This window comes from Carex rostrata, chromosome 6 (genome assembly GCF_964058835.1).
Source record: "Carex rostrata chromosome 6, lpCarRost1.2, whole genome shotgun sequence".
In the NCBI taxonomy this organism is placed as follows: Eukaryota; Viridiplantae; Streptophyta; class Magnoliopsida; order Poales; family Cyperaceae; genus Carex; species Carex rostrata.
The window spans coordinates 8,005,871-8,030,376 of record NC_135923.1 but is presented as its reverse complement, the minus strand read 5'-3'; the positions used below and the strand labels follow the sequence as shown (position 1 = coordinate 8,030,376).

The window sequence follows — 24,506 nt, the reverse complement described above, 5'->3', positions numbered from 1 at the left end:
GCTGCAGAGGTAGGCAACTGCCTACCCCTGGAATTTTTTCTTTCTTTTGACTAGGTTTTTTAATGGGTCTTGCGTACTCCTAAATTTCTAACTGCCTACCTCTTGATTCAATTCGGAGTAGCGATTGTCAATTCATACTTCAGAGATAGTTTGTGAGTCGTTTAATCTAATTAGAAAGAAATGTATTTTTAAATCTTTGTTCAATTCGGAGTATTGATTCTCCTCCACTCAATTAATACCAATTGTTTTAGAAATTACAAGTAATTGTTTTAGTAGTTTTGGTATCAATTAGTAATTTATTAAAAATTACAACTGATTCGATAGGCAGAGATGCAATTTTGTAGGTGGGTGGAGGCGGAAAGAGAATTATAAATGCGATTCGAATCCGAACTCGATTTCTGCCCACCCCTGACTCAAGTCCTGGCTACGCCACTGGCACTGTATGAAATGGAACTCCTTTTACAGTTTCATCCACAAATAAAAGAAATTAAAGGTTTCGCGTAAAGTAAATAACTTGTTACTAGTATAGTGCCCCGTGCGTTGCAACGGGATATTATAAGAGAAAAAAATATATATATTCTCATACAAAATAATATATTTTAATAATAAAATAGACAACAAAAATAATAATTGAACAATATATATAAATGATATTAAAATAGATTCATTTTAAATCCAAATTATAGATAAAGACAAAAAATGAAAACAATTTTTCTTTGCTTTGGCCCAAAGTCAAAAGGACAACAAGAAAAACAAAAAAATAAAAATAAATAAATATTAGAACAATAATCACCCCGATCAAACCAATATTGTATATTATTAGTATTAAGAAACTCTCTATATTATGAAGTATTTAACATTGGTTGGACAAAATATAGATTGTCTCCATATTGAATAAAAATCTTTTAATTTCAAGAGATCAAGAACAATAGCCTTGGCAAAGAATCAAAGAACAGCTTGCAATAGAGTTGAAGTACCCCGAGCAACCTTTGCAATGCTAACTCCAATATCACAGCTGTCTTGTTTATGCCAGCACAAAACTCAGGCTCTATATTGTGTCTGGCTTAAACACCCTCTCTACATCCTGCTCTATCACCTATGTCAGCCTCGTACACAGCCAGGGGCGGATTCAAATAGGCTCATGGGTAGGCAAATTATTTTTTTTGGAGGCCCACTAATACTACATGTTGGTGCCTACCCCTGAATAATATTAGTGCCCAGCCCTGGGCCCAAAAAAAAGAATACATGGCCCAGATCTGCGTTGGAGAAAGAAAATAGAATCCGCGCTAAGTCTAATTTGTCCCTCCGTGACTGTGAGCCGCGATAGTGGACCATATCTCTCACTTCGCGCACGAATTCTGGTGAACCGCGTATACACTAGTGTCGCTGGGTTGTGAACCGCGCAAACTCCAAACTCATTTGGCGCTACTATAGTTTTATTCCAAATTTGTATCTTAATCAAATTAAATAAAAGCAGGGGTTTGACCGTTTGAGACTCCAACTGGTGCCTTGCCTGAAACATTCGCTATTTTCTTAGATGCAAGAAACAAATCAAACTGAAAAGGAAACTTGTAAATTAAAATAATGAGCATTTTTTTGTTTTTCTTGTTTACCTAGTAAGTCTTGTGCATGTATAATTTTCTGAGATTTTGCTCATTTCTTTGAATAGAAAACCTTAATAAAAATATTTGTCTTCAGGAATGATACCAAATTGTGTTAAGGCTGGTAAAAAAAAATTGCGCCTCATTCGAAAGTGATTCAAATTTTTTTTTTATAATTAGTGCTGTGGTAAAAGACCAATTTGTCTCCCAATTAATTTCTGTTAATTAAAGCTTCAGCATTTAAGATACAAAGTCTCTATAATATCTCATGGTTTTAAAAAAAATATATATGAAAATTGTTTCGAACAATGAATTTTACAAATAAATTTTAGCATAAATAATCACACCAGGTTACGTTTTTTACACTAAATATAAATAATTGTGTGTAATTTTTCCATGCCAGTTTCGAATAAATTGCTATTTTTTCATGTACAAATTCAAATATCAAAATTCCAAAAAGCGTGTGCATATTGTGCCTACCCCTAATTGAAATCCTGGATCCGCCCCTGTACACAGCAGCACACTGACAAACCGGCCATGAACCATCATTTTTTGGGCTCCTCAAAATGGTGAAGGAACCATACCCAAACCGAGTCGGCCTCACCCAAGGCAATGCCATGACAAAGGAACCAAATCCAAAATCCAATTCCACTTGAAATGCCAAAAATGAATTAATCACAACAGTCAAGATTCCTAACTGTTCTTCACATGTTCTTCTATCGCCTCCCTTGCCAAACTCACCCCATATACGGTATATGATATACCAGTGACTGTTTCTTAATCTCATCTACACATGCTCCTCTCGAAGTGTAGGATATGACATTACGTAGGTAACCTTGTATGGCTTGTCATATTTGAAGTTGGGATTTAACATCCCTATAGATGATAGGCTGGTGATTGCCATGACCATGCAGATAATTCAATGCACTGGCTACACCTAGCGCAACCTTATATCTCTCATTCCAACCAAATGTATTCTAATGTTGTTTTCGCCTAACAAATAATAAGTACAACAAGTAAATAAAAATCATTTTGGCAGAAAAACTGAAATGTTTAATTAAAGGGAGCTGCCAATATAAAAATAATTCATTCCCATAAAAAGACAGCTACATGTTTCAAGACATACATTATAATAAATTTAAAGCTATCAATCAAAATTTAAGACTCACCATGCATAATTTCTTCCAGACTACTCATAAATGGAGTTACTCTTTCTGGGTGCCGCTTTGGCTTTATAATGGGGCTAATAGTAAGGATCGCTTGTATAATCATTTCAAAATTTAAGAAAAAAAAATGTTGTGGCAATTAAATTTAGCCAAGTTGTCATGTAGTCGTAATGTCTTTGAGAAGATATTGTAGTCTAAAATAATATTATCAAGCTAGAATATTCTAAAGACTGCAAATTAGTACTTAGTAACTTTCATAAACCTAACTTTTTTGTTTTCCAGTATATATATCAAAAAATCAAACAAGTAAGAAATTGATAGTTTGTCAATTTCACACTAAATCACAAGGAAGCTGCAATCAAGCAAAGATGAAAAAAAAAAGGGTCAAGAAGTACAGCTTCTCAATTTTGGGAACTCCAACAATAAAATTCTTTTGATAAAGCATTTCAAAAGAAAAACTAACTCCAATTGAGAATAATAGAAGATTACCTTTGAATTTGGTATGTGATACTGTCTCTCCTGAAAATAATTTTGCCATTGCTCACTGCAAGAACAAAGCAAGTAGTTAGCAATCTCTTTGCACAATGCTTGGCCATAGAAGTAGATGGTGAATTATTTCAAAATCAAATTACAACTGTTAGTAAGAACATACCATTATCTATACCACTCTCAAAATCTCAATATACTTGCAGGATGAAAAATTTCATGTATACCCAACAAAGCATATTAAATTTACAAAAATATATATGTCAACATCTAGCTACAATATACAAAAGAATCACTCCTGTTCTATTCATCAAAAATTCAAATACAAAACTATTCTATATGTAATTATGTTCTATTCATTAAAAATTCAAATACAAAACTATTCTATATGTAATTATGTTGCACTACTCTATTTAATACAAGTATATTCTAACACAGGGTTCATATACATGAATCAATTAAAGAATCACTCGTGTTCTATAATGAATATTGGAATAAGTAAGTTTCTGTTCATACTAAATACCAATACTCCCAAGACAGTGAAGACACTAACATAGAACTGCTTTTGACAAAATTATTGCAAAACAAATGAAGAAGATAAATGAAAAGAAAAAAGCAGAGCTTACAATTTGAACAGAATTCGAAAGAAACTCTTATCCGTCAGGTAAATCAAAGCTAGCGAAAAGGCTCTGCCAGATTCAAACTTTTGTACAAATTACCAAGTTAATTGGAAAAGCAAACTCTTGATTCTTGATTTTCTCCGGGCTGTCTGTATAGAAACAAAATTGGGTGATCTGTATTACACGAAATTGGAAAATATATTCTAGATTTTCCATGTCAATCAAACAAAGAAGGAGAAAAAGGAAACAAATAAAAAATCGAATGGAATCCATTATGTTGTTAAGTGATCTGTATAGAAAAGAATAAGGAAAGTAAGAAATAAGTAAACAAGAAATATATTGCTAAATTTTCGAAATCTATTCAATTTTAATTGTAACATATCGTATGTCATTACGTGCGGCGAGTATGTTTTTAACTAAATTTAGACTTCTACATATTATTCAGATGCATTTAATCAAAATAAGACAGATAATATAATTGGAGAGTTGAGATTAAATTCGAAATTTCATCTTTCAATCGTAGTTGTTGGCGGATCGGACACCCAACGTGCTTAATAATGGAATGGAGATAAGAGAACAAAACATCTCTTGCAAAATGATATATTTTGTATAAAAAAATAGACTAAATGACATATAATATTTTTAAAATAACAAATTAAATCACATGTACACATAAATAACATTCTTTAAATGACATACTTTTTTTTATCTTTTTGACATGTTTTCATAAAGAAATCTCAAATAAAATAAAATATTAAATAAAAATAATATTTTTTAAATAATTAAAAAAAAAGAAATAAAGATATGATCAATCAATTATCCATCAATTCAAAATTTTCTTAAATGACATTTAAAAAATAGAAAAAAGTATGACCAATCAAATAGATGATACAATTTGTATGTAGAAAGTACGTGTGGCGAATACGTGTCTAAATAAATTTAGACTTCTACACGTAAAGAAGCATAAAAAAATTGTATATAATCATAATATTTGATCGGAGAACTGATATTTAATATGAAATTTCATCATTTAATCAAAACTGTTGATGGATTAAAACATCTAAATCGACATGCTTGTAATAATGGAGATATAAAAGTCATACTCCGAGTCCATAAACAAAATTATATATTGTATCATCATTTAGTGATAAAGAATGACATATCGTCATAGAAGCCGTGCCAACCCGACATGTTCATGTAATCGTGATGTCCATACAATTTTTTGTCAAATGTCGGACAATTTTCACCATCAGGCTGTCCTCACTCCGGCTCATCATTCGGCTCAAGTCACTCCACCGGTAGCTGTGACCAATGCTGCTAGGGGTGCACAAAAAATTCGAGATTCGTGATTCGATTCGAGTTCGATTCGAAAAAGTTCGAAAAAAATTTAATTCGAACTGGAAATTAATTTAATTTTGAATTCGAACCAGGCCCAATTCGATTCGTGTGGTTCGTGAATCTGGCCCAGTTCGATTTATACTGAATTGGCGTGAGGATTTTCACAATAAATTGGCCCATTTCGATTTTTACTGAATTGGCCCAGTTCGATTTTGTGTGATCTAGTTCGATTCGAAAACCGCACGCACACGCTTGCGGAGTAAGAAATAAATCTGCTGTTATTCTAAAGGAATAACAGGAACCTGTTATTCTGATCTCAACCGTTCAAATCTTTTCATATACGAATCTCAAGAAAGAATGTTTTTCATGCACGAATCTCTATGAAGATCAATCGTTGAAATTGCAATAACAGGTTCCTGTTATTCTTATGGAATAACAACAGATTTATTTCCTGCGGAGTAATGGTCCCCACTCCCCACCCCTTCTTCCTGAAGTTGCAAGCCCGAAAATTTCTTATCCCCTCCTCTTCTTTCATGAATTCAAAAATTTTAATGCATTTTGAACTAAGCTTTCCCTTTATACTGCTTTAAGCTTTCAATTTAAGTTTTTTTTTTTTCCTTTCAATTTCGAATCAAATTGAACTAGTTCGAATTATACAGAACCGAATTCGAACTAGCTTTTTAGGTTTGAAATCTATTTCAATTTCGAACTGGGTTCAATTCGAAATAATTTCGAATTCGAACTAAGCCGAATTCGATTCGGTTCGGTTCGTTTGCAACCCTAAATGCTGCAGTAAAAGAGTTTTATGAAGTTGTATGAATGCTCCCAACTCTCAAATTTTCGGGCTAAAATTGGAAGTAATACAATTTTATAAAACTATTTTTGCAGTTATACAATTTTATTACAAACCGCAGAAAATATGTGCGGTTTGAGTATTATATACTATAAAAGTTGAATGGGATGTTACGTCAGTGATGAACAGTGACACTCTCCTTCCTTACCTTCTGATAGAATACCGATGGATCAGATGATTTTAGTCCTCCGTCACCTCTCGTCATCAGCGAAAAAAAAAAAAAAAAAATTCGACTATTTGTGCTACCTGTCATTTCCAGCTCTTTCCGCTGTCCGCGTGTTAATTACTCAGCTGCTACGTGTTCTTCTCCTGGCTTCGTTTTCTCTTTCCCTCCGCTTCCTTTTCTTCCGTGTTCGTGCGCTGAGCTTCTTCTCCCGCTCCCTTTTGTTCCAATTTCTCCACTTCTCTCTTCTGTTTCCCCACTTCCCTTTCTCTTCCTACATCAACTGCTTCTCAGTCTACCGCCGAACTGCGCCTTCAGTTTTGGTTGCCTCCGCTTCAATCGACTGGTAAGATTCTCCTTCATTCCAAATTCGATTTCATTTCTCATTTCTATTCAACTTTTCAATTCGTTCTAAACCTCATTTCTCTACCCGCTCTCTGCGCCTTCTCCTCTTCTGTTCGGTGGGTTTTTGCCTCTTGGTATTACCAACTATACTCTCCCTCTTCAATTCCTACTCACCTTTTTTCCTCTTGCGTTCCACTGATTTTTCTCCCCAGCTAATCTCCACGGCAGCTACTATTTGGGTCTTGGAAATTACTACTTGGTGGAACGGCAGAGAGTCGCTTGGCACTAGCATATTTATGGGTTAATGTAAAGAGAGAAGTAAGGTATTAGTCTCAAGCAGGTAAGCTATCTATTCAAAGCTTAGTAATTTCTAAATCTACTTCACTATTTCGCAACAAAATTGAATCAGTCAGTAAAATTGATAGTCGGCACAGTTTCCCCCCCTTCTGATTTCTTTGGTCTGATTTTGCTAAATTTCAGTGCTTTGTAGCACTGTTTCGTCAGTAGATTGTTTTGGGACATTGCTTTTACCAAATTTGACCAATGAATTATATATATTTGGCACAATTCCAAACAATACTATTTGATTTTTAATTTGGATCATTCGTATAGTCCATCAGCTTTTGACCTACCGAGCTTCATGTTATAACAAGAACACCTCATGGTTCAATGGTATTCCAGGTATTCAACAAAATTCCCATCTGCGTACTTTTGAATCCCCAGTAAAAATGAATGATGGAGAATTACAACTGTCAATCCAGCTACTGTTATCCAACCCCTCTCCTCTTAGGGCAACCTCTACTGATATCCATGCTCTCCATCTTCGGTCTCTGGTAAGATTTTCCTACTTCCATCACCGATTTCATTGCCCATTTTCTATTCTCTTTCGCAATTCCTTATCAAATCTTCCAGATTTTATAATTTGCAGTAAATTTTCAACTCTTACATTTCCCTCAATTTGTGGGCAGAAACCTCCGTTGTGATTGGGCAGCGCTGCTTGCCGATTGTTTCTAAGGTAATTAAGAACTAACTTAATCAGTAATAAGCTACTACCCAGTAGGTGTCCAAACCATACCTCACCAAGAAAAACTTTGATTCGATTTTTTTTTTTTTTTTGGTAATTTGTTTCATTTGCTTAACCTTACCAGTTGCCATTTCAAGCAACATAGTAAACTAAATTTTTATATTGATTCTGGATTGTCAATTTTCGCGTGAAGTTAATTTTTGTCTCCTTTTACTAACACATCAGATATGACTGGATAAGATTGTCTTAGATTCCAAATTAGTAATTACAGATATCTATGAAATGAGATATGGGGATATAATAATTGTATAGAGGTTAATATATTAAAGACTTCACTAATGGGATGTAATAATGATACAGAGCTAATATATAGAAGGATTTTAGTGATAATGGGATGTAATAACAGTGTAGACTAGAGAGTAATATATAAAAGACTTTAGTACGTAACACTTCCTCAAGCTGAACAACAGAATTATATTGCTGAGTTATTATTTCCAACATTTAGTATTTGTTTTCTTTATTTTTCAGTGCTTTCTGCAGATATATGCTTGAACAAATTCCTGCAATTCGGCTTATCCGGTGATATTAGTGTCAGGTACAAAATATGATTTGTGCTATTTAAAGGTTGTCAAATTTATCATGTTATTCGTTGAAGCCTGATAAGAATGTACATCAATTTCAGCTTTAGAATTTTGGGTTAAGGATTTACGTGTGCATAAAATTCATATCACCTAAGGTGCCTCAAATTTTGAGTCTACATCCGGCCTGATTGTTCGATCTGCTTTGAGTTACATAAGGGGATCCGAACTTTGAGTTACATAGAGGTTAATTAGGTACAATACCCCTGTCATTCATGTTACTTCTGTTATGTGCCATCAACATTCTTGACTGTTGTAGGCTATATCCTGTTAAGTGTTATTTGAACACACATGCATTAATTCCATAAAAAATTTGTACAAATTTGTTACGTCAAAAATAATGGTCAACATTTGCTTAGGCTTGTCTGTTTTTCTATGATGCGGGGCTTCAATCCCCCAGTGGCTGTTCTATCCTTCTCCAATTATTTTGTAGAGCAGGGAACTTAGCAACTGAGCCATATATCATTGTCTATAATACCCTTCTGGCTCATGTCGCCACCTCAGACACATACAGAAGGAAATACAAGGTAATGTTTACATGCTGCATTTTATTTACTGTTGACATTCTTTATTCATAATAAAATAAAGTTTATGAATTGAAATCCTAGCTTTGTTGTGGAGAAAGAATTATTCTGATGGATATCTTTCGTACTAAAATGATATGGTAGCCATAAAAGAATAATAAATTAATTAGTTTGTGTTGTGGTGATCAGGATGTCTACCGATAACTATTTTCTAAAATAAGGATCAAAATTAGAGGTGAACATTCTTAATTGTACTACATATGGTGCTTATTATAGAAGACATGGTTGTGTCATGTGATTCAAACAATTTGGTACATTTATTTTGCACAAGGGGAATATTTCACTAAATACCTCTTCTTATTTAGCTTTTGTCTAGAATAACACTGTTTATTTTTTGTTTATCGCATGCCTTCAACATATAGCCTGCACAAGGTGGAATTGTTGGGATGACACTTGATGTTATGTGGTATGTGGCAATGACAAATTCTACCGAAGACATCGCAGCAACGCACAAAGCGCAAGACTTTCAATTTGGCTGGTAAATTTCTTAATGTTTTTCTCTTCTTTCGTCCCAATGTTTATAAAACAAATTGTTCCTTTTCTTTCTATTAATTGAAGAAAACTTACCGGTACAAAATTGACAGTTTTATACCAGTCAGTAAGATTAGCAAGAAAATTTCATCAGAAGTACTCAAGTATATACTTCATAAGAATGATTTTTTTAAAAAACTACTGCAATTTTTTTAACAGGTTTATGGAACCTTTATTCTTTTTTAATTATCCAAATTCATTGAGAACAAGAGTTGGGGATAGATTGCCAACGTCCTCAGTCGATGAGGCAGCATTTGTTAAGAAATCATTGCATTTTGTTGGTAACTTGATAGAAATCACTGCACATGGTATGCAAAGAACACATAATTGACAAATTACTCAATGACACAATCGTCAACTCCAGTGCCAGCACACCAACGTAAGTTCATAATATTTCTCAAGCTCATTTCAATTGTTAGAAAATAATTTGCCAATTAGGTCCATTTGAGGAAGCAGAAAATAATTTAGCTTGAATAGTACTTTACCAGATTTGTGTTATATCAATCAATTAAGTTCACAATTATTACATTAACCAAGAGAATACTTTGTTTTTCAGACATGCAGCATTCAAGGATACTAAAGCAATTGGAGACGAGGAGAGAAATTAAGAGGAACTTTTAAGGCCATATATATAATATATGATACTAAAAAGAAAATTATTAGATCGAATGGAAAATTGTGTTTTCAAATTATTTATTAATACAAGCAAATGTTGTCTGGATATATATTGTACCTGAAGGGATGAGGATCCTAATGAACTACGTCAAAGAGAAATATAACAATCCACCTGTTGTGATAACTGAAAATGGTTCTCTTTTCTGCTTCTCAATTATTCCAACCATTTCATGATTATTCATGTAATGTTTATCTTTATATGAGTGAGGCTATGGTACTATACATAGCGTACATTGGTTCGTACTTTGGATCAATATCTTTGTTTTCAAAGTCCAAACAGTCAATATGAACCATTCACTTGCTTGCTTAGACCTCCTTTAAACTTTCTGTAGATTGGACCAAACATTTTCTTAGTTTAAACTTTGTGTAGATTAGACCTTTTAGCCTGTAGATTTTGACATGGTTGCAATATATTACCTTCAGTTAAATAATAAGTATCATTTAATGTTGTTACAATAATATGCACACATATATATTCACTGCAGTTGGATACAACACCGCCTAGGTGGGTCCACCTAGCTCATTGTTTGCCTCTTCTTACACCAGGTTTGTCTTAAAGGTCATTCTTTCAATTGTTGTGTGAAGCTAATTGATAAAAGCTTATTTATTTTTTCTTTTCTTTGTTATTCCTCTTTTTTTTTCTTTTTTTTTGACTTAATTTCATTAACCAGAACACTTTATATTTTACCTGCTCTTTAAGTTTAAGATTTATAAGTATCAGTACCTGTCAAGAAGTGTGATGTGTACCTCCATGTTGAAGTTGAACAACTGGTAGAAGCCTGTTAACCACTGTATTCTTTCTTGCAATGAAATTCTGTGTTAACTCTGTGTATTTATATATATTTTAAATAATATATGGCAGACATTTCAGCACCGTCTCGGAAGATATTGTGATTATCAGTCGTCTTTGGATCTTTCTGTCAATGTGCACTCATGTATTTTCTCTTTCTTTCTTTTCCCACTTGATTTAGAGTTTTACTTTCTCTTTAGTCAGACAAAAATTTTCCACTGATGCCAGTGACTTCCTGTGAACTGGTCTCAGTGATTTCCAGGGACAAAGTAGAAGATTAGAATTAAGTAAAATAGGAAGTCACAAAATAATTAACTGTGATCAAAATCTTCTAAGGAAAAAAAATATTGACAAAAAATGTGTAGGGGGAATGTAAGAGTTCCTTCTTTTTCATTTCCTTTTGTAATGATCCTTTGTGCAACATTGAATTTCCAATGGATGTGTATTTTTTATCTCTTTACTGCTTCAGTTGCTGAGCAATCAATTAGATAGTGATTTTGTAAACAAGCAATTTTTAGTAACCTTGGCATATTTTTAGGGAAAAATAAAAGAAAAAAATAGACAAGCACGAGGTTAACATTGGTGCAATTTATTATTTCAGAAAATAATAATGAGGATTTCTCAAAAGATCGCAAATTTCTTAAATTATATTTTTTTTGTATGATTGAAATTCAGGGCATTCTACAGCATGGGATGAGCACCATCCAATTCATTTGTTGGTCATTCAGCTGGTGTACAAGTTGTTAGAGTACTGCAGCAAACGCTTACTAACAAGGTATCTATTCGCGTGCAATTATCTCATCTTCTTTATGTAATTTTATGAGGGTGATGCCCTGATAAAGAAAGAGAAAGCTCCTTCGCCCATCTATTTTTTATTTATTTTTGGTTATGGTGTATCTATTTTTTTTGGAAGAAAAACTTATGAAAAGCCACAGAATATAACATCTGATTTTCAAAAATCCAAGGCAACCCATTAAATATAGTAATATGAAACCTATCATTTAATTACTGAGGGCAGAGCTGGAAATAATGAAAAAATAATACCATCAATCTCCAGTGTGATATGTTTTATGGCAGCATGATTTTTGTTCAATTGAAATGGACTTGATTCATCCTCATTTAGATGAATCAAAAGTAAATTTGATTCTGATGGGTTTCAGAGCCGTCTGATGCATTTTACGATTTGTGTGTGTTTGTCACACCCCAAATCCACCGGGGGTCTGACAGCCTGCCGCGTGTATAAATCAAGCGTCACATATACACGCAAGGCAGTGGATCTTTTATATGCATTGCCAATATCCTCATCTGCTGCGTCCGAGTAACAAACCTGAAAATAATCGGGAGGGTGGGGGGTGAGAATAAATTCTCAGTGCGAATTTGCCACAGTTGAATTATTGGACTTGCAATCAAACTCTATATTCAAAAATGAAACCCAAACCAATAACAGTTCAAACAGATATATATTCGTAAACATAAATAACAGAATGCCAATGCACGACAACAGTTAAATCAATCTGCAACACAGTTTACGGAATTTCCAAGATGAATTTCAAACACAACATATACTTTGGCTTAACTCGATTCATAACTCAGTTCATTAGGGCTTGTAGCAATTACAGATGTTCTTTCGAGCTGAACCTTTATCAAACCCACATCTGTAGGATTACTGACACCTACAGATGGCCAACCGCTGGACCCTTTATCTGACACCCATCTGCAATCGCTTGGCTTAACAGTTTATTAAGATCTGGTTCGAATCATATAAAGAAAATCATTTTTAGAATCGTTTCCAATATTCGTCATATTCAATTGACCTTTCAAATGCATTAACACGTAGGAGAATGCCACCGAGCCACAGACGTTACACATGTCACCCACGATTTCCAATCACATCTCATAACATAATCACCCTCCCTCGTCCCAACCGGTACTGGGAATATCGAGGGCCGTTCACCTAAGGTCATTTAGGATCCTGGGAATCCAAGTCAGCATACAGCCCGACTTGGCAAATTCATTGGATCCAAGTGCTTAACTTCGTAAATCCATTCACATACATTCACATACACAGCTCGTGGTGACTTTCAATCAAAATCAGATCACAATAGATCAACATAACCTATAACCATACCAGCATGCAAATCATTCAATTCAGATCAATTCGAGTTTAATTTAATTGGGCTATGCAAATGCTCTACGCAATTCAGTGATGCAATCAATGATATTCAACATGACAAACGAAAACACAGTTTAATTCCTGAAAATAAAGTATCAAACAAGTCCAAGAATCCCGCACCTTATTATGACGAGCGTACCGCTTAATTTAAAGATCAGGCGTCTCGAATTGCCTCGCGGAATCTGGCTCGACTGAGCCTACACCTATATTATACGATTACTTGGTTTAGTTCGGTTACATTCTCAAAACTTAAATTTCAAAAGCCGTCTTTCAATTCGTCAATTCTTTTATACCTTTCGGCTCAGTTATAATCATTTTAATTCAAGTCAAATTCCAAATTTACATATACACATCATGTCATATTCATTTCAATTCGATTCAAGTATATCCCAACCGCAAAGTCACGGCTATCATCCATATAAATTCACATCTTTTTCATATTGGTCCTCAATTAATCTAATTTCACACATTGGTGTCTACTTTGCAATTCAACCCTTTTATTTAAAATAAAATTTCCCAAGGCTTGTATTTTGCACAAAACAACCCTCAATTTAATTTATTTACATTTTAGAGCCATATAGGACTTCATAATATCAAGCCATGCATATAATATGTCACATCTATAATCACCCTCAATCTGGATTTAATTTAATAACAATACATCATTATAAATAAGAACATGGTTTATCAATTATTATATTATTTGTTTTCTTTATATTTATTTTAATCTAATAGTCTAAAATCACGTCCAATAAATCCACTCCAATTCATATAATTTCACATATGGCCGGCCACCATTTCAAACAAATTATTTCTTACATTTTAGTCCCTTTAATTCATACAAAACACAATGGCTATACATTTTACAATTCCGACCATTAATACAATCATTTTGCCACATAACCCCTTATACTTAATTTATTCGAGCAATTTGATCGAGTCGGGAAAATCAACAACCCGTACTCGAAAACTAACAAATTCACATCCTACAACATTTATCAATTCATCCAGACAAAATTCAAGAAGTTTATAATTTAATTTAAAAATTAACCGAAAGAGAGGATGTCAAAGGAAGCGATCGGTTCCGAGGGTTTCGCCTCGCCTCGCGGCCATCTCACTCGAGCACAAGCAAGCACCATAGCAGCACCAAAGGAGCACCGGGACCGCACCAATCAACACCAGCACGGCTCAGCACCATAACCCTAGTTTCTAGGGTTTCTCGAAAGCTCGCAAAAATCAACGGCAATTGCGAAGAATCCAAGAGATTAGTGCCCCGGGTTAGATAGAGAGAGGAGAGGATGGGGTGGCGGCCGGCGGGGTGGCCGTGGCAGCAACGCAAGGGGAGAGGGGCGGAGCCCCTGTTTTTTGGGCGTAGAATTTCTGGCGGGTCAGGCGGGTCGAACCAAGAAGAGGAGGAGAGGGAAATGGGGCTGTGGCGCGGCGCGGCTCGCCGGCGACGGAGGGGGCGGAGCCCCTCTCTTTTCTTTCTTTTCTTTGGCGTAGAAGAGAGGGAAAGGGATGGTTTGGGGATGGGTCACGGACAGAGACAGAGGAGGAGAGGAAAGAAATAGAGAGGTTTTATAAATTTGACTGCTTTAAGATCCGTGCTGCACATATCTAAATGGTTTGAGATTTTCCAAAAAGTCACGCAAATATGAGATAAGTCAGATGGTGTGAATTCCATGGACCCGAAAACTTAATTAAATGTGATTAAGTCATCATTTTCAATTATATTCAAAAATCAAAGGAATGAATAAATTTCAGGATTCGTGCAAGATTAGATCAAAGGGTTATAAATTTCAGAAGTTATATGACTTGAGCGTTTGATCTAAGAATTACGTTTCTTTTAATTGGTTTTAATTCCGTTTCTTTCATAAATTCAAATCGAAGTTTCGTAAAATTTTGCAATTAATTTCGTATGAATATTTTGTACTTTTATTTCTCTATTCTAATATTCAAATCATTTTGTATTAATTGTACATCTCTATTTATATATATATTTATTTAATTAAACTTCTATAATTCATTAATAAACAAGATTTATAAATTTCATAATTTATGTGTACAAATAATTCGTATTGTTAAATTTTAAATCTAGATTTCAACTAGGTCATTTATTTACACGAATCAATTTATTTTATTTCTAAATCTCTAAATTTTATTATACATAATTTCATACATTATTTATATTTCGAAATTTTAGTTTCGTTTTAGTCGGTCAGAAAATTTCTGAACGATCGTTAAGTTAATTAAAACTTTTATTTAAGCCAATTGATCGATTTAACAATTTAATCATGTTTTAAAATTTCGGAATGTAACAGTGTTCCTCTTGGAGATTTGTGCGCACGAACTTAAAGTGCATCGGACCTAAACTGCACTCTATCTCAAGGGCATGAGCCTCATGTTATGACATGTAACACTAAAAATTTGAGTTACTTTAGGGGATCTGTGTCCATCTTATAGATGGTATGTGCAATAAGAATTCAGATCCAGTGCGGTACCTGACCTGGTAGAATAAGAGGGATGATAGCCATTAATGGACTACTTGCATCGGGTCTATGTCCCCTCAGATACTATTAACGTGGACTTATACTGTTCAACTGATGTTAGTTCTACACGGTCATTATAAGCAGAAAAATAGTCTAAGTAATACCTGATTTATAAACAGAAAAAATAATCTGAGTAATACCTGATTTATTAAACCTCAACTCTGCAACTTTTACTTTACTAATTTTAGTTGTGTTCTTAATTGCAATTTGTTTTTATTTTACTCATTTTAGTCATGTGATATATAAGAATAGAGAAGTGCGTTATGATAGTTTTTGACCGCTACAACCAGTTTGGTATCAACCAGCTTTTGTGTGATATATAAGAATAGAGAAGTGTGTTATGATAGTTTTTGACCACTACAACCAGTTTGGTATCAACATGCGATTGGATTTTACAATTCTTAAAATCTATTTTGTAGTATTTGTTTCTGAAGAGCAATAATATATTTCGTTGGTTTTGTAGGGGACATTGCTGCACGAATTGTGATTATTCCAGAGGTTGGTGATCTTCTTTTTAATCCATGAGTCTCTAACACTGATTAATGGCAAAAGGTACAAATTGTAAATTTATTGTATATGCATTATAATGATCCAGGTATGGAGGGGAACTGACCCGATGGTAACGAGAGTGGCAGCATTGAACATTAATTGAAAGGATGAATTTGTCTAGACGCTTCTTGAAAGCATTAAAAGTTGTCTGACATTTGTATTATTACTGAATTATAAAGATAATGTTAGATGCAAAGTCGTTGTATATTTTTCAAATATTTAGATATTCACATGCCACCATACAGAAGGGAAAAAAAAAAAAGTTTTCCTTGTACGCCAACATACATTAAAAAAAAAATGTTGCGGCAGAGCCGCAACGACGCCTCTAGTTTTAAAAAAACTTTGATGGGTTGGTTATTTCTGATAAAATATATTAAATAATGGATATAATTAAAAATGTCGGGATTTCTGAAAGCGAATAGCTATCATTAAAAAATAATATATTTTTTTTCCAGACGTGATAATTTGGGAAATCCAAAATCTTTAATTCCATGATTCTCTCCCATATGTCCAGTTGTGCATAGCATTAGATGAAGACTCGTTAATCAGAGAAAAAAAGAGATCGACTACACTGCTATTAATTCGCATAACTTCACAGGGCATCCGAACTCAACATCGGACAAGAAATTCGAAAAGCAGTTTTTTTAAGAGAATACAGTAAAAAAGGAAATAAGCGGAAATCAAACAATAACAAGAGATTCGTCAAAATTGGGCATGATCGATAATAAAACTAGTGAAAGCCTCAGGAAAACTGATAGTTTCTTCTCACGTTTGAGATCAAACAATGTAGGCATTACATATCTTAGTCATCATCGAGCTTTCACGATTCAAATAACAATGGAAAAACACCAATACAAACTCAAATCCTATCGGATGGAAAAGCAAACAATAATTTAATAAACACTGTATGTATGGGGTTTTCATTTTAATGGAAATCGGTGGATATTCCCACTTCTTTCAAAAAAACAAAAATTTAATAAAAAAATCGAAAACCAGATATAGATAGGCGATAGATGGAGAGAGAGATAGACGACGGCGCAGTTATCTGAGGGTGAGGCAGGCAAAGATGCATGTTATATATCAGTGATCGGAGGTGAAGTAAGGATTAGGGATTGGTTTTGTGGGTTTTATATAGGCCCAACAACTTAAATTGAGCCCATATTTTCGGATATGATATCAGCCCGGTAAAACAATTTTAATTTACAATACCATCTCTAATTTTCTCTTTGGACCGTAGCACACTACTTTTTGCCATTATATTTGGGGAAGAGAGTGCGTTGCATGAGCAACAGATTCGCTTCTGTTGGATGGGTTTATTTATTATTCGCTCTGCTTTAAGATCTATACACGCTTGATCTGTTCGAATGTTAAAACAAATGTGCACTGATATTTTAGCGGCCACACGGATTTTAAAGCGGATTGGACTAGAGCATCAAACTCGTTTTTCTGTTTTATGGACTCATTTATTGTTCGATCTACTTTAAGATTTATTTACGAATAATCTGCTCGAATATTAAAATAGATGTGCACTGATATTTTAGTAGCAGCACGGATTTTAAATCGGATTAGAACCCGTCAGACTAAAAAAAAATCTGATATCCATGAGACACTCTCTTCCTGTTTGTTTATAGGTACATGCAATTAAATGTGCCATTCATGGGCCATAGCATTATCTAAGGACTAAGATGGAGATGATTTAATAGGAAATGGTGCCTCTGCTTGGATAAATGCTGCAACTAGCAAGTAGCGCCGAATTTGAATCGTCTTACTTTCGCTTCTTCTTTTAATTGCATATCTGAGCTGTCTGTTATAAATACAGGTCAGAATTAGACATATGTTATAAATACAGGGCTGGATTAGACCTATCTGAGCTGTTTGCGTATCTAGAAATAGGAGTTTGTTATGTACCTAAATTTTGTTTAGAATTATACGCTAGCATCCAGCTAACATCAGTTCATCATTTCTCAAAAAGCAGGGACTTTTTGTTAATTTTTATTTTGACTTTTCACCTGGTTGAATAAGAATTTTGTGTTGTAGGATTTTTTTTACAGGTAAGTTTGAAAGCACATAGCACTAATTTATGAATAATATAATTTTTCTTATTCAGATACAATTCAGAGCGAATAGTATTAAGATTGGTGTTATTTTACTAATTTAGAATGTGTCTTTCTATTCGAAATGTCACTGACGAATTATACAATCGGAACAATACTCGTACTATTCTGAATAATACAGAATTAAAACATTTTCTAACACTATTCGAATTAGCACCTTTTCATATCGTTCTCACATTATTCTTATATTATTTCACACTTACCCAAAAAATCACTATTTTTACAGAATCGCGCACTGTATGAAATGGAACTCCTTTTAGAGTTTCATCCACAAATAAAAAAAAATTAAAGTGTTTGTGTAAGGTAAATAACTTGTTACTAGTATTGTGCTCAAGCGTTGCAACGGAAACATATTATAAGAGAACAAAACAACTCTCGTATACAATGACGTATTTTCATAAAAAATAGACTAATTAATATTTTTTAAATAACAAATTAAATCACATGTATACATAAATAACATTTTTAAATGACATATTTTTTTTATATTTTTGACATATTTTCGTAAAAAAATCTCAAACAAAATAATATTTAAATAAAAAATAATGTTTTTAAAATGATATAAAAATATAAAGAAATGAAGACATGGCCAATCAATTATCAATAAATTCAAAAGTATCTTAAATGATATTCAAAAAATAGGAAAATTGTATCACCAATCAAATAAATGATACAATTTGTATGTAGAAAGTACGTGTGGCGAGTACGTGTCTAAGTATGTTTAGACTTCTACATGTAAAGAAACATAAAAAATTGTATATAATCAAAATATTTGATCAGAGAACTGATATTCAATATGAAATTTCATTATTTAATCAAAATCGTTGGCAGATTAAAACATTTAAATCTACGTGCTTAATATATAAAAATGTAGATATAAAAGTCTTACTCCGAGTCCATGAACAAAACTATACATTGTATCCTCGTTTAATGATTTTTCTAATCTATTTGAAAGAAGATAGGTTCAAAGAAATATTATTTTCTTATCTCAGTCAAATATTTTTTTTTCTTAAAATACATGACCGTCCCTATGGCGGAACTCTTCAAAGTTCTAATCACCATATTCATGACTTATCGATAATATTATCTTTTATTGAACGATAAAGACAATGCTTTGTTTGATTTGAGAGTTGAGACCGTAATTCAATTTTAAATTGGAAACGTCACTTTCTTAGCACCAGCCGTCAGAGGTCAACATACCGCTAGCTAGGAGATTGATTTGCTGGCCTTGCTCTAACAGCCCCGCACGTTAGCGTGGTCCCACTACATTCATGCATTGCTTTGGGGCTTGGGCCCCACTTGTCGGATGCCCATTTCCATTTCTATTTCCGCGTCTCCACCGCTCACCGCCCAAATGAACTATCTTTTTTCTTGAAATCCTGATAGTGGCCAACTGAACTATCAGGACTAAAAATATTGGTGAAACCGGAGCATACTATATATTAAGGATTACGTAGTAGCTAAATCGTTTCTTGTATAATTCTTGGCTTCTTGCTAATCATGATAATGATATTGTGCTATTAAATAAGATGAGGGCAAAATGCCTTTGTCATGCTCCATAGCTTATTATACAGGTCGAGGCATTTAATGAATGAACCAGGTCCAGCCACCAGTGGGCCCCAGAGTGCCTTCCAGGGTTTCACTGGTGCCAACCTTGCACTAGTTTGTCCCTCTTCTGGACTCTTTAAAGCATCCAATAATATTTTATAGACTTCAAAAGATTTACAGACTCTTTTACTCGGCACCAAATCATAATTACGTCCAAAGAAAAACCTGTTGTAGAATTTAGCGTGCGCAGAACTGGGTCGCAGAAGCATTTCTCTCGAATAACCGTTCTCTTTCTTTATTTTCTATTTTTTTTTGGGCATCGCATCAAATTAAAAATTATTAAAATATACAGCTTGTATAAAGAAATTGAACAAATAGATACATTTTTTCTTAAAACAATAGAATCATGATGATAAGAAATATGAGACGTCTGACGAGAACAAACGAGAATAAATATGAGACGTCTGACGAGAACAAACGAGAACTGAAGTATAATTAGATGATGAAAGCATTAAAAAGTTTGTAAACTTAATTTACTTTATATATTTAAAATTATTTTGTTATTATTTTGTATGGATTCCTTACGCAAAGCTTAATATTTATTGGTGACCCTACTCTGTCATTTAAATGTTCTATTTTTTTAGTAAAAGATAACTATTATTTTTTACGGACTTCTCTTTAAATTATAAATATTAAAATAAAACAGCTCAAGTAAAAAAATAAAATAAGTTATTTTTTAAAAGTTAAAACAATACAATAATGCACGGAACAAATTGAAGACGTCTGATGAGAACAAACGAAAAAAAAAATTAGACGATGAAAACGTATATAATATGACTTTTTTTTTGAAAAAATGGAATTCCACCTATTTCATTACGAAATAATGTAGTTTATACAAAACAAAGTAGTGTATCAGAAAATGTAATCAAACTAACATCACTAAAAACATCAAAATCCCTAGTATCAATCACTAGGAGCAATCACATCAGTGGAAGAAGAGCTAGTATCAACTAAAGACCAATCAGGAGACAATAAACCAGCTACCTCATCAATGGCATTAGAGATGTCCCTATCATCCGACTCTCCTAAACCAAGAGAAGGAACCCCGTCTAAAATCAAATGGGATCTGGCTCTGTCCTAAGGGTCTGTGTCCGATATCACTATCAGGGTGCCTATCTGAGTTAGAGGAGAAATACCAAAATGCATAATCAATGACAATTTAAAATATGAATTATCTAAACGAGACTTACACCAATATGAAATCAAAGCATTAATAGAAGATGCAATAGAACTAATAGTGGTACTGGTGTATTTTGAAAACAAATTTTATTTCTGATCAATCAAACAATCCATAAAGTACCTACTCTAATTAACTCAACCAACAATGAATCCTTTAAAAAAATAGATCAAATAAGAAGGCGGTTTTTATGGCATGGTCACAAAAGTCAGAACACCAAAGGGATTAACCTTATTTCTTGGAAAATAGTCATAAGACCTAAGGCGGTGGGAGGACTTGGAGTTGCAGATTTGAGTCTACTCAACATAGCTCTTTTGGCAAAAATCATGCATCAATGGTTACAGCCCAATAGACCAGCATGGATGGCCATTGTGCAGGTGACCGATCCAATAGTTAGACCCTGGGAAGTGACCAACAGAACCCCGTTTTGGGCAAGCTTAACAAAGATAGGGCCATTGATGCAAACTTCGGTGTTGTTTCACATGGGTAAAGGACACATCAGATTTTGGCAAGATAATTGGGGAAGACAAAAAACTCATGGACGTATACCCGGAATTGTACTCCTATGCCGTGCAACAACATGCATCAATTGCACAGAATATTAATCAAAGTAACTGGCAAATTGCGGTTCATAATACAATATCACAGATGGCAGTTGATCAATTGCATCGAATGCAGACAGAGTTACCAGCAACAATCGAGTCAGCAGAGGATGATAAATTAACATGGAGATGGACGGCTAACGGACTATTCACGGTAAAATCATCCTACAGCTTCATGATTGAGGGACCCTACACCGACACAGGGTTGCATAATATCTGGGCTGTTAGAGCACCAACTAGAGTAATGGTATTTGCGTGGTTAATGTTGCAAAACAGAATTCTAACAATTGATAACTTAGTGAAGAGAGGATGGGAAATGGTCAACCGATGTTGTATGTGCAAGGTCAATTCGGAGATAGTAAAGCATCTGTTCAGTCAATGCCAATACACAAGGATGTTAAAAATGCAACTAATATCACGGATCCCAGAACTGAGGCAGTGTCGGTTTTTCAATGCTGGCAACTATAAACAGGCAATGTTAAGCTCCAAAATCAAGAAAGTAAAACAAGTGCAGATGACCATGACCTTTGTGTTATGGAGGGAGAGATGCAAACGAACATTCACTGAGCAGCATCAAACAATCACGCAAATAGCGCAAGAGGTGCTGTTAGAAATGGGAAATTGGTTTGAGGCACAGTAAAAGAAGATGTACCAGTGGCTGTTGTTGTTTTAGGATTTTATGCTTTAGTTACTTTCTTTGTTTCTTTTATTAATTGCGTTTTGTAACCTGACTTTGACACTTCTTGTGTCTTTTTAATGAAATCTAGGAGCTAGACTCCTACATTTTAATAAAAAAAACAATGAATCCTTTAAAGGTATCCAATAATCAAAATTCCAAAGGTCAGGGGCACCACAAAAATGGCAGTCTACATTACCCTGCTAACCTCTAGTACGTAAATTGCATTTAGTTAAAATTTTATCCTGTCTAAGTAACTAAACAAAAATTTTGATCTTAAAAAGAATCTTAACCTTCCATAAAGTTATATAATACGACTTTATGTATTTAAAATTATTTCACAAGTATCTGTATGGATTCCTTATGCAGAGCTTAATATTTATTGGCATCCCTACTCTGCCATTAGTGTTCTATGTTTTTCAAATAAAATCGTTAGAAGAGTATTTTTCTGAAGATTATAAAAAACAATAAGAAGTTGATGAAATTATTGCTTTCGAGAGCATGATTAAGTTAATAGAAAGGGAGATAATTATTATCTCACACAGAGTGAGGATAAGAGTTACTTTTATCCCTGATTCATATTTCGGGTATATTTGGTTGTGTTGAGAATAGACTATTTTTATAATTAAGCTATTTGAAATAGTCTATTCGGTGTTTGAAATAGGGAATTCAAACCTTTTGTTTTATTAGAATTGGCTATTTTTAAGAGTTTTGAGATTAGCTATTTTAATAAGACAAACGATAACTATTCTTGACTTGCCTGTTGTAACTATTCTTATTTGCAATCAAACATATCCTTTGTTTTCATAAATATTTAGCACGTTAAATTAGATGGAATATTGTTTTCTATTTCTAAATGCAAAACAAGTTTAAAACAATTAACTACCATTCCGTCAAATACTGTAAACTAGTGAAATTTGAAAAAGCTTGGCATGTGAAATTAGGTATTGTCATACATCGTTTTAGACACAAATGCACATCACATTTAGTTTACGATTTTTTTTATCTTCAAAATTACAATTTCATGCATAATAAAAAGATCCATATATACCGGCTTAATTATATAGTTGTTGTGGAAAATATCTACTTATATCAATAAATGTTTTTTTTTTTAAAAAGATTATGACTCCTGCCTTAATATAAATAAATAATTAAGATTAAATTTATCTGTATAAGTATAGAGAGTGAGGTTATGGTAAATATGCATAATCAATATTGTCAATCTGTGCTACAGATTTTTATTTTTATTTTAAAAATTTAAATAGTTAAATTGTTAAACATGATTTTCATACAAAAATGTACTTAAAAGACTAAATTTTATATTATCTTATATTTAATTAAACTCACACATTAAAGTAACTATAGAGTTTGTAAAATCACATAACAAACATGAAGAACTGTTAGTAGTCGAACGATGAAGAGAAGAAAGCTATAAAAGCATTAACGAATTTTTCATCAATTATCCTTTTGTTATTGGGATTTTTAGCTTGCAAAATGCAAAGCATCTAGAAACCTTCCAAAAAAAAGATATCTAATAGCACACATTGATTGAAGCACCATATTTTTTTAGAATAAAAAACCCTTGGGGCTTGCTGGCTTGGCCAGTTGGCCTTCACAAGGTCCTCACCAAAATTTACCTTCTGTAGCATTAATTTTGGTTTTCGTGCACCTATTATTTTCTCAAACAGTACACGTGTACTTTTGTGCAAATTTAGAGCAATGGCGTGTTTAAATAAAAAAGGAGGTATACCATTTCCGAATAGAGCATTCAACTGCTGAAGACTGAGCTTACAATGACAAATTTTAGTAGGTATTACAACTGAAATTTGTATTTTTACCATCTATAAAAAAACCAATTTCTTTTTAGAAATTTCATTTTTACTACGATTGTAGATTGAATCAGCAATCCTTTTGACTAAAATCGTAGATTAAATCTGCAATCTCTATTCTTCACTCTAAAATGAATTGATTACATAACAAAAAGAAAAATTAGGTTTGGAGATTGAATCTCCAATCCTAGCTAAAAGATAATCTGCAATTCTGATAAAAATGAAATTTCTAGAAAAAAGGATTATTGGTTTACTTTTTATTTTTTTTAAGATGGTAAAAATAAAAGAAATCCGGTCGTTGTAATACCACCAAGCCAAAGTCAATAAGTACAGCAAGTAACAGTCAACCAGTTCAACTTGAAACGGTGGGGGCACAAGCTGGAGTGACATAACCGCGCTATTAATAAAATTTGAG

At 33.5% G+C, this 24,506-nt stretch overlaps 1 long non-coding RNA gene across 22 annotated transcripts; it reads left to right on the top strand.

The window, feature by feature from the left end:
- The first annotated feature begins 6,349 nt into the window (after positions 1 to 6,349).
- Positions 6,350 to 16,301, top strand: LOC144556074 (uncharacterized). 22 transcript variants are annotated; one of them, XR_013512203.1, is made up of 12 exons: positions 6,350 to 6,573; positions 6,785 to 6,912; positions 7,254 to 7,405; positions 7,541 to 7,587; positions 8,125 to 8,761; positions 9,181 to 9,296; positions 9,906 to 10,157; positions 10,510 to 10,570; positions 10,887 to 10,959; positions 11,490 to 11,589; positions 16,000 to 16,034; positions 16,132 to 16,301. It is a non-coding gene; the product is annotated as an uncharacterized LOC144556074 (long non-coding RNA). The 22 variants fall into 22 exon arrangements; XR_013512185.1 differs by adding an exon at positions 9,509 to 9,728 and having other exon boundaries at positions 6,351 to 6,573; positions 9,906 to 10,570; XR_013512189.1 differs by adding an exon at positions 9,643 to 9,728 and having other exon boundaries at positions 6,352 to 6,573; positions 9,906 to 10,570.
- Positions 16,302 to 24,506: the final 8,205 nt, after the last annotated feature.